This window comes from Glycine max, chromosome 14 (genome assembly GCF_000004515.6).
Source record: "Glycine max cultivar Williams 82 chromosome 14, Glycine_max_v4.0, whole genome shotgun sequence".
NCBI lineage: Eukaryota > Viridiplantae > Streptophyta > Magnoliopsida > Fabales > Fabaceae > Glycine > Glycine max.
This window is the reverse complement of record NC_038250.2, coordinates 24710383-24722991: the sequence shown is the minus strand read 5'-3', so window position 1 is coordinate 24722991 and position 12609 is coordinate 24710383. Positions and strand designations below refer to the sequence as shown.

At 35.6% G+C, this 12609-nt stretch overlaps 1 non-coding gene across 1 annotated transcript; it reads right to left on the bottom strand.

Moving 5' to 3' along the window:
- Nucleotides 1–6401: 6401 nt before the first annotated feature.
- MIR4401A (microRNA MIR4401a) lies at nucleotides 6402–6517 on the bottom strand. Its single transcript, NR_048739.1, has one exon. It is a non-coding gene; the product is annotated as a microRNA MIR4401a (primary transcript).
- Nucleotides 6518–12609: the final 6092 nt, after the last annotated feature.

The following is a 12609-nucleotide window of genomic DNA, read 5'->3' as shown; positions in this document are numbered from 1 at the left end:
TCACTTGACTCAAGTAAAGAGACTCCTGAAATATGTAAATGGCACCAGTGACTATGGGATTATGTACTGTCATTGTTCAGATTCAATGCTGGTTGGGTATTGTGATGCTGATTGGGCTGGAAGTGCAGATGACAGAAAAAGCACTTCTGGTGGATGCTTCTATCTGGGCAACAATCTTATTTCTTGGTTCAGCAAGAAGCAGAACTGTGTGTCCCTATCTACCGCAGAAGCAGAGTATATTGCAGCAGGAAGCAGCTGTTCACAACTAGTTTGGATGAAGCAGATGCTCAAAGAGTACAATGTCGAACAAGATGTCATGACATTATACTGTGATAACTTGAGTGCTATTAATATTTCTAAAAATCCTGTGCAACACAGCAGAACCAAGCACATTGACATTAGACATCACTATATTAGAGAGCTTGTTGATGATAAAGTTATCACACTGGAGCATGTTGACACTGAGGAACAAATAGCAGATATTTTCACAAAGGCATTGGATGCAAAACAGTTTGAAAAACTGAGGGGCAAGCTGGGCATTTGTCTGCTAGAGGAATTGTAGCAACTACTGATATCTGAACGTGCCCAAACGAATCACTTAACATTAATAGCACGTTCACTACTGAACCAAAGCAAATTCGACCGTTGCTTCACACGTCCCTCTACATTCCTCATTCAAACTTATATTTTCGTGTTAATCTCGTTTTCTGCATTCCCCAACAGCTCTCAGAAATTTACGAAATCATTCCAAACGCTCTGCTTTTCCATGGCTACCTCACCAAAAGAAACTTCAGCTCCTGGTTCACCCTCTGTACCATCATCTCCGCACCAGGAACAACCAGAATTCAACATCCAACCCATACAAATAATTCCTGGTCAAGCTCCTGTCCCTGAGAAACTGGTTCCCAGAAGACAACAGGGAGTGAAGATTGCTGAAAACCCTAGCCTTGCAACAAGACCTAGGGAAGTAGACACGGAGATGGACAAGAAAATCCGCAGTATTGTGAGTTGCATTTTGAAAGACGCCTCTGTTCCTGAAGCTGATGAAGATGTTCCAACATCTTCCACCCCGAATGTTTCTGTGCCTGATGTTGATAAAGATGTTCCAACATCTTCCGCTCCAAATGCTGAAGTACTCTCTTCCCCCAGCAAAGAGAGATCAACAGAGGAAGATGATCAAGCCACAGAGGAGACTCCTGCACCACGGGCACCAGAACCTGCTCCAGGTGACCTCATTGACCTAGAAGAGGTAGAATCTGACGAGGAACCCATTGCCAACAAATTGGCACCTGGCATTGCAGAACGATTACAAAGCCGAAAAGGAAAAACCCCCATTAAGAGGTCAGGACGAATCAAGACTATGGCACAGAAGAAGAGCACTCCAATCACTCCGACCACATCCAGACGGAGCAAAGTTGCAATCCCTTCTAAGAAGAGGAAAGAAATTTCTTCATCTGATTCTGATGATGATGTCGAACTAGATGTCTCGACATCAAAGAGGGCCAAGAAATCTGGGAAAAAGGTGCCTGAAAATGTCCCTGATGCACCATTGGACAACATCTCATTCCACTCCATTGGCAATGCTGAAAGGTGGAAATACGTGTATCAACGCAGACTTGCCTTGGAAAGAGAACTGGGAAGGAATGCCTTGGATTGCAAGGAGACCATGGAACTCATCAAGGCTGTTGGACTACTGAAAACAGTCACCAAGTTGGGAGACTGTTATGAAAGCCTAGTCAGGGAATTTATTGTCAACATTCCCTCTGACATAACAAACAGAAAGAGTGATGAGTATCAAAAGGTGTTTGTCAGAGGAAAGTGTGTTAGATTCTCCCCTGCTGTGATCAACAAATACCTGGACAGACCAACAGATGGAGTGGTGGATATTGCTGTCTCTGAACATCAAATTGCCAAGGAAATCACTGCCAAACAAGTCCAGCATTGGCCAAAGAAAGGGAAGCTTTCTGCAGGGAAGCTAAGTGTGAAGTATGCAATCTTGCATAGGATTGGCGCTGCAAACTGGGTACCCACCAATCATACTTCCACTGTTGCCACAGGTTTGGGTAAATTTCTGTATGCTGTTGGAACCAAGTCCAAATTTAATTTTGGAAACTATATATTTGATCAAACTGTTAAGCATTCAGAATCTTTTGCTGTCAAACTACCCATTGCCTTCCCAACTGTATTGTGTGGCATTATGTTGAGTCAACATCCCAATATCTTAAACAACATTGACTCTGTGATGAAGAGAGAATCTCCTCTATCCCTGCATTACAAACTGTTTGAGGGGACACATGTCCCAGACATTGTCTCGACATCAGGGAAAGCTGCTGCTTCAGGTGCTGTGTCCAAAGATACTTTGATTGCTGAACTCAAGGACACATGCAAGGTGCTGGAAGCAACCATCAAAGCCAACACAGAGAAGAAAATGGAGCTGGAACGGATGATCAGAAGACTCTCAGAAAGTGGCATTGATGATGGTGAAGCAGCTGAGGAAGAAGAAGAAGATGCAGCAGAGGATACAGAATCCGATGATGATGATGATTCTGAAGCCACCCCATGACCATCAGACCTCTATTTTTGCTTTTTACTTTTACTAGCTGAAGGGGCATGTCCCTTGAACAATTACTAGTTATTGGTCTGTAATATTTGCACCTTAAGTTCATGCATTCTACTTTTGTCAAATTCTGTCTAAAAAGGGGGAGTAATAGTATTATGCGTGCTATTATGCATGATTTTGAGCAGTAGGATACTATGTATGCAATAGTCGTATTATGCATGATTGATACGATGTATGGCAGTAGGAAACGATGTATGCATGATTCATGATTTTGAGGGGGAGTTGTATGAATATGATTTTGAGGGGGAGACTGCTGCTGCTGAGGATGACTGATGTAAGCTACTAGAAGCTGATAGAAGATGCTGCAGTAAGAGCATGAAGACAGGGGGAGCAGAAAGCGGATGTCACATGAGATGTCTTGACATCCTGGAAAAGACTAGTAGCTGATAGAAGATGCTGCAGTAAGCATGAAGACAGGGGGAGCAGAAGCAGAAAGCTGATGTCACGTGAGATGTCTTGACATCCTGGAGAAGACTTGTAGATTGGCAACTTGAAGAATTTCCGCTGTGCTTGATTACTCTGATAATGAAAGTTGCTGATCCCACTTGCATAACTGCTCGTACCTGCTCAGGGAGTGTCTAAGTATGTTTTAGACAAAATTTGCCAAAGGGGGAGATTGTTAGTGCTTAGCTCTACGGAGTTTTAATAGATTGGCTAAGATTTTGTTAAAACATAAGCACTTAGACAATGAAGGAAAGCTGGAGTTGCTGCACATGATGTCCAACGATATGTCAAGGAATAAGATCGGGCTGCACAATGCACAAGGCAAGATAAAATGTCAAATGAAGAATTGAAGTTGCAGGATCCACGATGTCGGATACAATGTCCTGACATCCTGCCCGAAAATACTGGAGTTGCTGCACAATGCATAAGTCAAGATAAAATGTCAAATGAAGCATTGAAGCTGCAGGATCCACGATGTCGGATACGATGTCCTGACATCTTGCCCGAAAATACTGGACACATAAATCTGTTATATCTCTAACAGATTATTGTGCAGTTAGCAAAAGATTAGATGATCTATCTTTAGGAACGAATTAAAAGATAATTAAAGTTCGAATTTCAAAGTAGAAGAGTTCGTTCAGGGATTAAAGATTAAAGATAAAAACTAAAAGATCAAACTGTATCTTTTAGTTCTTTAAGTGCAGATTTTCAGGAAGAATGATAGATCTCATCCAGCACAAGATGTTGCAGCCCAGAAACGCACACTGCTATATAAACATGGAGGCTGCACGAGTTCTGCACCAAGTCCGGGATTGAAGAGTTATTTTGTGAGTTTTGGGACTTGAGTGTTTTGTGAGCCACCTTGATGGTACCCTAACATCAAGTGTTGGACCTGAGTGTGTAGAGTTGATCTCTAGTGTGTAGAGTTGATCTCTAAGTGTGTAGGGTTGATCCCTTTTGTTCAGAGTTGATCTCTGGTGTGTCTTTGATTTATTTGTAAACACGGGAGTGTGGTTGAGAGGGAGTGAGCAGGGTTCTCATATCTAAGAGTGGCTCTTAGGTAGAGATTGCACGGGTAGTGGTTAGGTGAGAAGGTTGTAAACAGTGGCTGTTAGACCTTGAACTAACACTATTTTAGTGGATTTCCTCCCTGGCTTGGTAGCCCCCAGATGTAGGTGAGGTTGCACCGAACTGGGTTAACAATTCTCTTGTGTTATTTACTTGTTTAATCTGTTCATACAGACACATATAATCTGCATGTTCTGAAGCGTGATGTCGTGACATCCGGTACGACATCTGTCCCCAGTATCAGAATTTCAATAATTACTTCTTCAACACCAAACAAGAAATTTCAAACATCCACAAGCTTACCTTGAAGACAAGTTGTAGGGCAAGACAACTCTGAAAAGGGGTACTCACTGGCTTGCGCGGTGCCGCCACAAGACGAGACGCCGGACGAGGTCACGACCGAGGTCATGGGGGTGCGGGCAAACGCCAGAGGTCACGGCGAGGTCACAGTAGATCAAAATTTCAGAGAAACAGGGAAGCGGGAGCTCGAGCGCGAGTGTTCATGAATTAGTGCAAAAAACATTATATACCTCAATGTTAACGACGGTGGCTTAAGAACAACGTTGTCGAAATTCAAAATTTCAACGATGGTGTTTCAAATGCACCATCTTAACTTACCTGTTGCGCTACCTACAAAGACGGGCACCCCCGGCCAACGTCATTGAATGTGTCACGCGCCAAGCACATGGCACATAAAATGGTAACATTTTTACGGAATTGCCACCGCTACTCCTACTACGACGGGTATGGCAGGAACGATGTGGATAGCGCGTCATAAAATGACTTTTTTTTAGTAGTGTATCCTGAGGAAGAGTTACATTCTGGTAACTACTGGTTTTCTTGTCCTTTAGAAGGTTGAGATGTTTTTTATATTCATCTGGATTTTTAATTTATAACACAAAGCAAATAAAGATTTTGACATGCATGTGGCACTATGGCAGTAAGAAAGTTATCTAAAAAGTTACCTCCCATACAAGAAGCACCAAAGAGTTATACTCCATATATCAAGTACACCAAGCTTCAATTTAAGGTATGGAAACTATAGGGTTTTTGGTATATAAAGTATGGTGCTACTTGGATACTTTGATGAAACTATAGGGTTTTTGGTATATAGAGTGGAAAAGATAAAAGATATTGCATCCTGTAAGGTTGATATTGTTTTTATATGTTATGAAGATCAAGACAGAGTTTAAGAGAAAGAAAGAGAGACCTTTAATATTGGAACCTTTTGGTTCCTAATACACAATGTGTGACAACGTGATACAAAAAATAAAGCACTGGCAATTATTTATACTAATACTAGAACATAATCATAACTAAATAAGAAAACAAATCATAGGGATAATGAGGAAATATGGAAGCTAATCTTGATAGGTAACCGAAGAGATTCTATATTATTATAAAGTATAATTAATAATTAATATACTATTGAAGTTTTGTCATGTATTCTATCATTATAATCAGCTTTGGCTGTGTGCTCTTTTCTACTTCCAATCTTCCATTCATTGTTGTTTGACATTATTAAATTAATGTTTGAACTTTATATGCTTTTATCAGAATAAAAAGGTTATGAACTTATGATTGCAATTTCCAGTCACTTACTAACGTCCAGTTTTTAATCATATATATCTAGTTTGATAACTATGTATTCTTTATTGTTTGTTTCAGGTAGAGGCCAAGAATATTGAGAGCAGGAAAATATAAGAGAGGAGATGTCGGCTTGTCGGCAGATGTTCAACATTTTTCACCCCTATGATCCCGTAGCATACAGGTTTGCACAATTCTAGCTCCAATGAAGTATCACTAGTGATTATGAGTAGAGTAATGAACATTATAATTTAATTTCTTGACATCAGTTGATTTAAGGTAATGGAAAATTAATTCACATACATTTTGCCTTTCTAATTAAAATTATTTTAATCTATTGTAATTTTTATTAAAAATTTGTTTAGAATTCAATTTTCTTAATTTGTTGTAATTAATAGTAAAATTTATTTTCTTAATCTATTGTAATTAGTATTAAAATTTAATTTAATAATTAATATTTAAATGATAGATTAAATACAAATAATACATATATCTCTTATTTTTATTTAATCTATCATTTAAATATTTATTTATTAAATAAATTTTACCATTAATATTAATTATAATCATGCTAATATATATTATTTTTAATTATTTATATTTTTCTGATGGGATATCAACCAGAAAAAATATAAATAATTAAAAGTAATATTCAATTCAAAAACGGTGCTTACATCAGTAACGTCTTAGAATGCCTACTTTCAAAGACGTTGTTGAGGTAAGCACCATCTTAGAATGCGTACTTTCAAAGACGGTGCTTACCTCAACAATGTCTTTGAAAGTAGGCATTCAAAGACGGTGATTACTTCAGCAACGTCTTAGAATGCCTACTTTTAAAGACGTTGTTGAGGTAAGCACCGTCTTTGAAAGTTGCTCACTTTCAAAGACGGTGTTTTGGGACCCGTTGTTGAAATTTTTAAGCTTCGACGACACCACATTCAACGGCGTTCGAAAAACATCGTTGTATCCCCTATTTGACCGTCGTAAAATCGCTTTTTTCTAGTAGTGTTTTTGAGGGGAACATGTATGTTGCTTGTTGTTGGTTCATGCATAGTGCAGGGGTTCGTAGCAGTTGTGTGAGACCGCTACGAAAACAACCAACCAAAATAACACATTCCACAGAGCAAGATGCATGCACAAGTAGCTTTATGATTTGCACGCAAAAGGAAAGTATATAAAAGTCACCAAGAAAGAAATTTGGCTTGCTTTTTACAACCACACCTTTTTTCACATTGGTGATCTTCCCCCTCTTTTTCTATTCACAACTTTCTTTCTTCTTTTCCCAAAATTTTTTTCCCTTTTTGATGCATTTGGTTTTGTTGTTATGGAGAAAGAACCAAGGGAAAAAAAAAGCTTAGAAGCATTCTGAAAATAGCCCTTGCATTTTGAATGATTGCATGCATTGAAGAGGTGTTAATGGATTGGATCGATTTTGAAGAGAAAAATCATCCGATCCAATCATTTTGACTTTGTTGATTTATCATTGATAATGAATGTCGAATAGTTCCAAAAACAAATAAAACTAGTAATTTGCAATGTAGAATTAACTTAGATCGAACTCAGAAATATGATTCTATTTGGTTCCTATATTCATTCACTTATAAACAGAAAGGGGAGGACTTTATGGAATAATTTGTAAGCGACTATAAAAAATGTGAAAACACACAAAAATAAAGATGAGAAAAACAGAACAAGAACAAAATGCAATTCAAGTTTAAAAGCATCAATCCAATTCATCAGACCAAAGCAAATCGAATTATCATAGTTACTACTAATGATGTTCAGTGTGAAAGTTCACTCAAATGCATTAGAGAAAGTTCAATCGAATCAATCTCCATAAATTGTTTGAGATTGCAAATTAGGTTGGAAAATCATCCAAACAATCTTTGATTAAATTTTGAAATTAGGAAATGAATCCATAACCTAATCCATTTTCAATTCTAATCGTAATCATAATCATGAAAATCGAAAATAAGATTGAAGAGAAAGATGAACATTCACGAAGATTAGAGATACTAAACCAAAATTCAAATGTAGCCTTGCTTGGAGTGGATCATTGGATTGATTATTTTTTTAGCCCTCCATGATCATTGCCAATGAAAAAGTCATCAAATTGTGTGCAAGAAAATGGTGAAACAGAAGTGAAAATAGGAAGAAGAATAAAAAATTGAAAGAAAAAGAGAGAAAAAAGAAAGCTTGCATAACAAATAACTAATTTTGTTTTTTACAAAATGAAGTAACCGACTAACTAACTAATTCTAATATATAGAGTGACTACTCAAAAGGAATGGATGGGCCTTGATTAGACCCATCTAATCTATCTAATTAAACTAATTACACAAAAACAAAAGACCAATTCGTAACCCAATTATTCAAGTGCAGAAGTTCTGACTTTCAAGCTTGATTTGACCCTCGAAATGACAGAATTGGCCAAAGCTTATTTGTAACAAAATTGAAGTTTCTTTTCTTAGATTTCTAGGGACTACTCACATGTTCCATTTGGGGTTTTATAGTATCCTCTAGGCCCTGCACAAGATAGATAGGTCAAGTAAGCACAAAATTTGAAATTTAGCTACAATTCTCAATTAAACTCAATCATTTGCCTTATACCAAAACTGAGTTAAAGTTAGAAAATAAATGTCAAAGGAAGGTCAATTGAGCTAAGAAGAATAGAAAAATATTAAACTACAAATGTTCAATCAATCATCCAATCGAGTTAGTTTAAAAATTTAATAGATCTAATCCAATTTAAAGTGGTTTGAATTGGATGAGTTTTCAGTTTTATTTTTACTTTTAATTTTGATTAAAAATATTAAATAAGAAATAAGATATATATGATAAATGTAATAATAAATTAAAATATAGAATATTTTGGTTATATGTTACTATATAACTAATAATAGTATATTTACCCATCTTAACTCAAATAAGTAGTAAAAAAACTAAATGTGTTTTCCTAAATAGGTAAAAGTTATATGATAATCTTACAAATATATAGTAAATAAAAATAAAAATATGAGTGATATTATAAATTTATGAATAATAGTATATATTTGAATAAGTTCAATTTGGTTTGGATTGAATCGATTTTTAAATTCAAATCCTATTACGCAATTGAGGGGAATAAACACCAGTGAGATTTACACAAACGGGTCATGAACAACTATATAAGTGAAATTGACATTATACTTTAACCCAAAACCTTAAGACTCATGTTTATGAGTCTTTCCTTCACGTATATGGTATCCAATCTTCTCATTCCTACTTGATATAAGATTTCACCTCACACTTGTACTCCAACAATCTCCCCCTCACATGTGAGTCTCTTCCACATGGTAGTCTCTCCCTCGAGTGGAAGCCATTATCATCCATGAGTATTCCATGGTGGCCATTAGAGCCCACATGCTCTAATACCAATTGTTGTGCAATCGAGAGGGGAATACTAGGACGATTTTCACCAATGGACCATAAGCAACCATATAAGTGAACTTGACACCACACCTTAACCCAAAATATTAAGGCTCAAGTTTGAGTCTTTCCTTCCCTTATATGATGCTAACACTTCTCATTCCTACACGATATGAGACTTTACCTCACACTTGTACTCCAGGTTTGACTTGGTGACCGACTCAGACAAGTAAGATAACGACGGTGGATCCTTAGCCTAGGGATCCCTTATATCAAAAGTCTTCCTAGCGGTGGGTCCAGGTAGTGTGTCCTATGGCTGGAGCAGTCATGCATGTATTTAGAGCAAATGTTGTTCACAGTAGAAAGAAAGGAAAAAAAATCAGTGGCGAGAGCTTGAGAGAGTAGTGGTACGCTTTTAGATGTGTGCAAGTTTTCTTTATGATTGAATGACCCAAGTAGTTGGCTTAGCATGGAATTGGTTCAATGGAGTGTTGGTGTTGTGATCACAGTGGATCCAAACAAAATGTCATGGCTTCTTCACTCAATAGTGATGATTGTGATGGGGAGGAACGAGTCAAGAGTGGTGTAGTGTGTGGTTGGTTATGTTATGCGAGTGTAGACAGTGGAAATGAAGCTCAGGGTGAGTAGTGAGGGTATCCATGAAGGGAAAAAGAGTGATTGAATGAGAAGTGAGAAGTAGAGAGAGGAAATATAAGAATGAAAGTGTACATGAGGGCCTCTCTTACATGGGTTTGGTGATGGAAAGGTGGACATGTTTAAGAGGGGTTGTGTGTGCCCGGGAGAGAGGACATGAGTAGAGGAGGAGTGTGGAACTTGTGAGGGGTGAGACAGAGAAAGTTCCACGAGACCCTTAAGTCGTGTGAGGTTGAGTGTTTTTTTATGGGTGAATGAGATATGATCCCCAAGGAGAATGCATCATTGTGCATGAGATTGAACACAACCAACCAAAATAACACATTGCATAGAGCAAAATGCATGCACTAGTAGCTTTATGATTTGCAAGCAAAAGTAAAGTATATAAAAGAAGACTAAGAAAGAAAATCCATTACTTCTTACAACCACACTATTGTTGTTCATTTTGGTGATCTTTCCCCTCTTTTTATATTCACAACTTTCTTTCTTCTTTTCCTAACATTCTTTTTTTCCTTTATTGGTGCATTTGGTTTTGTTGTTATGGTGCAGGAGCCAAGGAAAAAGAAGCTTATAAGCATTTTGAAAATAGCCCTTGCATTTTGAACGATTGTTTGCATTGAAGAGGTCTTCATGGATTAGATTGGTTTTTAAGAGATAAATCATCCAATTCAATCATTTTGGTTTTGTAGATTTATCATCCAATCATGTTAGTTTAAAATTTGCAATTTGATCCGATCCAATTTAAAGTGGTTTGGATTAGATGATTTTTTGGTTTTATTTTTACTTTTACTTTAGTAAAAAAAAATATTTAATAAAAATAAAATTATGATAAATATAATAAAAAATAAATTAAAATATCAAATATTTTGGTTATATGTTACTATTTAACCAATAATAGTATATTTACCCATCTTAACTCAAATAGGTAGCAAAAATATTCTTTAACTAAATGTGTTTTCATAAATAAGTATAAGGTAGAGGAAAATTTTACAAATATGTAGGAAATAAAAATAAAAAATATGAGTGATACTATAAATTTATGAATAAAAATATATATTTGTATTAGTTCGGTTTGAATTGGATTGGATTGAATCAATTTTTAAATTCAAATCCAAAATCTGATTCAATAAAAAAAAAAATTGGTTTTTTTAATTTTTTTTCCATTCGATTTATTCAGTTATCGATTTTTTGCTCCACATTGGATTGAATCAATTTATGAACACCCCTAATGCATTTTGCTTTTCTTCCTTTCTTTATAATTTGAAATGTTCTTTTGCATTTTTTCTTTTTATATATTTTTAATAAATCTCATTGGGAATAGAAAAGAAAAAGATTTGATGTTTTTGAATCCCAATGGGTCAAAGAAAAAGTAAATAATTATTTTTCCTTTTTTTATTTTCTCATTTTTTGCATTTATTTGTGTTTGCCTGGAAAAAATTGGGTACACACACGTATACTTAACTGAACGTTTTGAAAACAAGTAAAAGATAAAAAGAGGAACGTGATCTTAATCACAACCTATCAATAGAACCAACACTATAAAGTTCTTTAACCGAGGAACAAAAGGAAAACTCTCACAATAGAGAAACATTCAATTTAATTAATCTAAATTTTTTGCCTTGGAAGCTTACAAGAGACTCATATTTATAGGTTAAACTAAACAATCCTTGAAGTAAAAGTAGTGAACTTCCACTAGGCATTAATTTTTCACTAATATTTACTTCTCACTAAGCCTTTACTTTCTCACTAACCATGGCTCATTAAGCTTCACTTGTCATCATAATGGTTTAGGAAGTCTACACTCAAAGCAAGTTTTAATCACTCATGGTTTCACTCAATTTGGCTTTTCCTCTCTGATAGTCTCACCACTCTTACCTTTTACCACTCAACTTCACCTTATGAGAACCTTAAGAACCTTTAAGGATAGTTTTACTCAACAAGAAATAATAGAGAATAGTGATATGATAACTTTGGAAAACAAGAACAATAAAAACAAAAACAAGAAGGAACTCTTTTTGAGTAAGAGAATATAAGGAACAAACAAAGAAAATAAGACCAAAATTGATACTTTGTAAGTAAGAGAATATAAGATGAATTGACACTTTTTTCTTTTCTTTTTTTTTCCTTTCTTTGAAGTCTTTTTTGATGTGCGATAAGTAATTTGAAGCAAAAGATTTGACTACTGCCATTTTTTTTTAGTTTGGAACCTTTTATTCATAAATTTCTTTTTTTTTTGCATGAGTTTTTCTTTCATTTTTTTCTATAATATAATAGAGAAAAAGAAACAAAAAGATATGATAAGAAAGGAATATGAACAAACTTAGACAAAGAGAACAAAAGAAGACAAAATATAATAACTATAATAGTAATAGAACAAAACACAAAGGTTGATACAAGCGAAGAAACAAACCAACATCAGAAATAACTTTTTGTTTTTATAAGGATTGAAGAAGACAAAGAAAGAAAGGATAGATAAAACCAGAATTCAAGAGTTAAAACTCTGATGCCAAAATATTAATCTACTGAACAGATTGTCTTGAAAATAGGTAAAATATAGAAAGAGGTACTTGACCCTAACCATGACCTTCCTGTATAACCAAAATTGTGAAGAGGAGTATGACCCTAACTGCGACCTACTAGTAAAATCAACACTACAAAGTTCTTTAACTCAAGAACAAAAGGGAAACTCTCACAATAGAGAAACACTTAATTTGATTAATCTTAAAATTCTACCTTGGAAGATTACAAGATATTTATAGGCTAAACTAAGCAACCATTGAATTAGAAGTAGTGTACTTTCACTAGGAATTAAGTTTCCATTAACATTT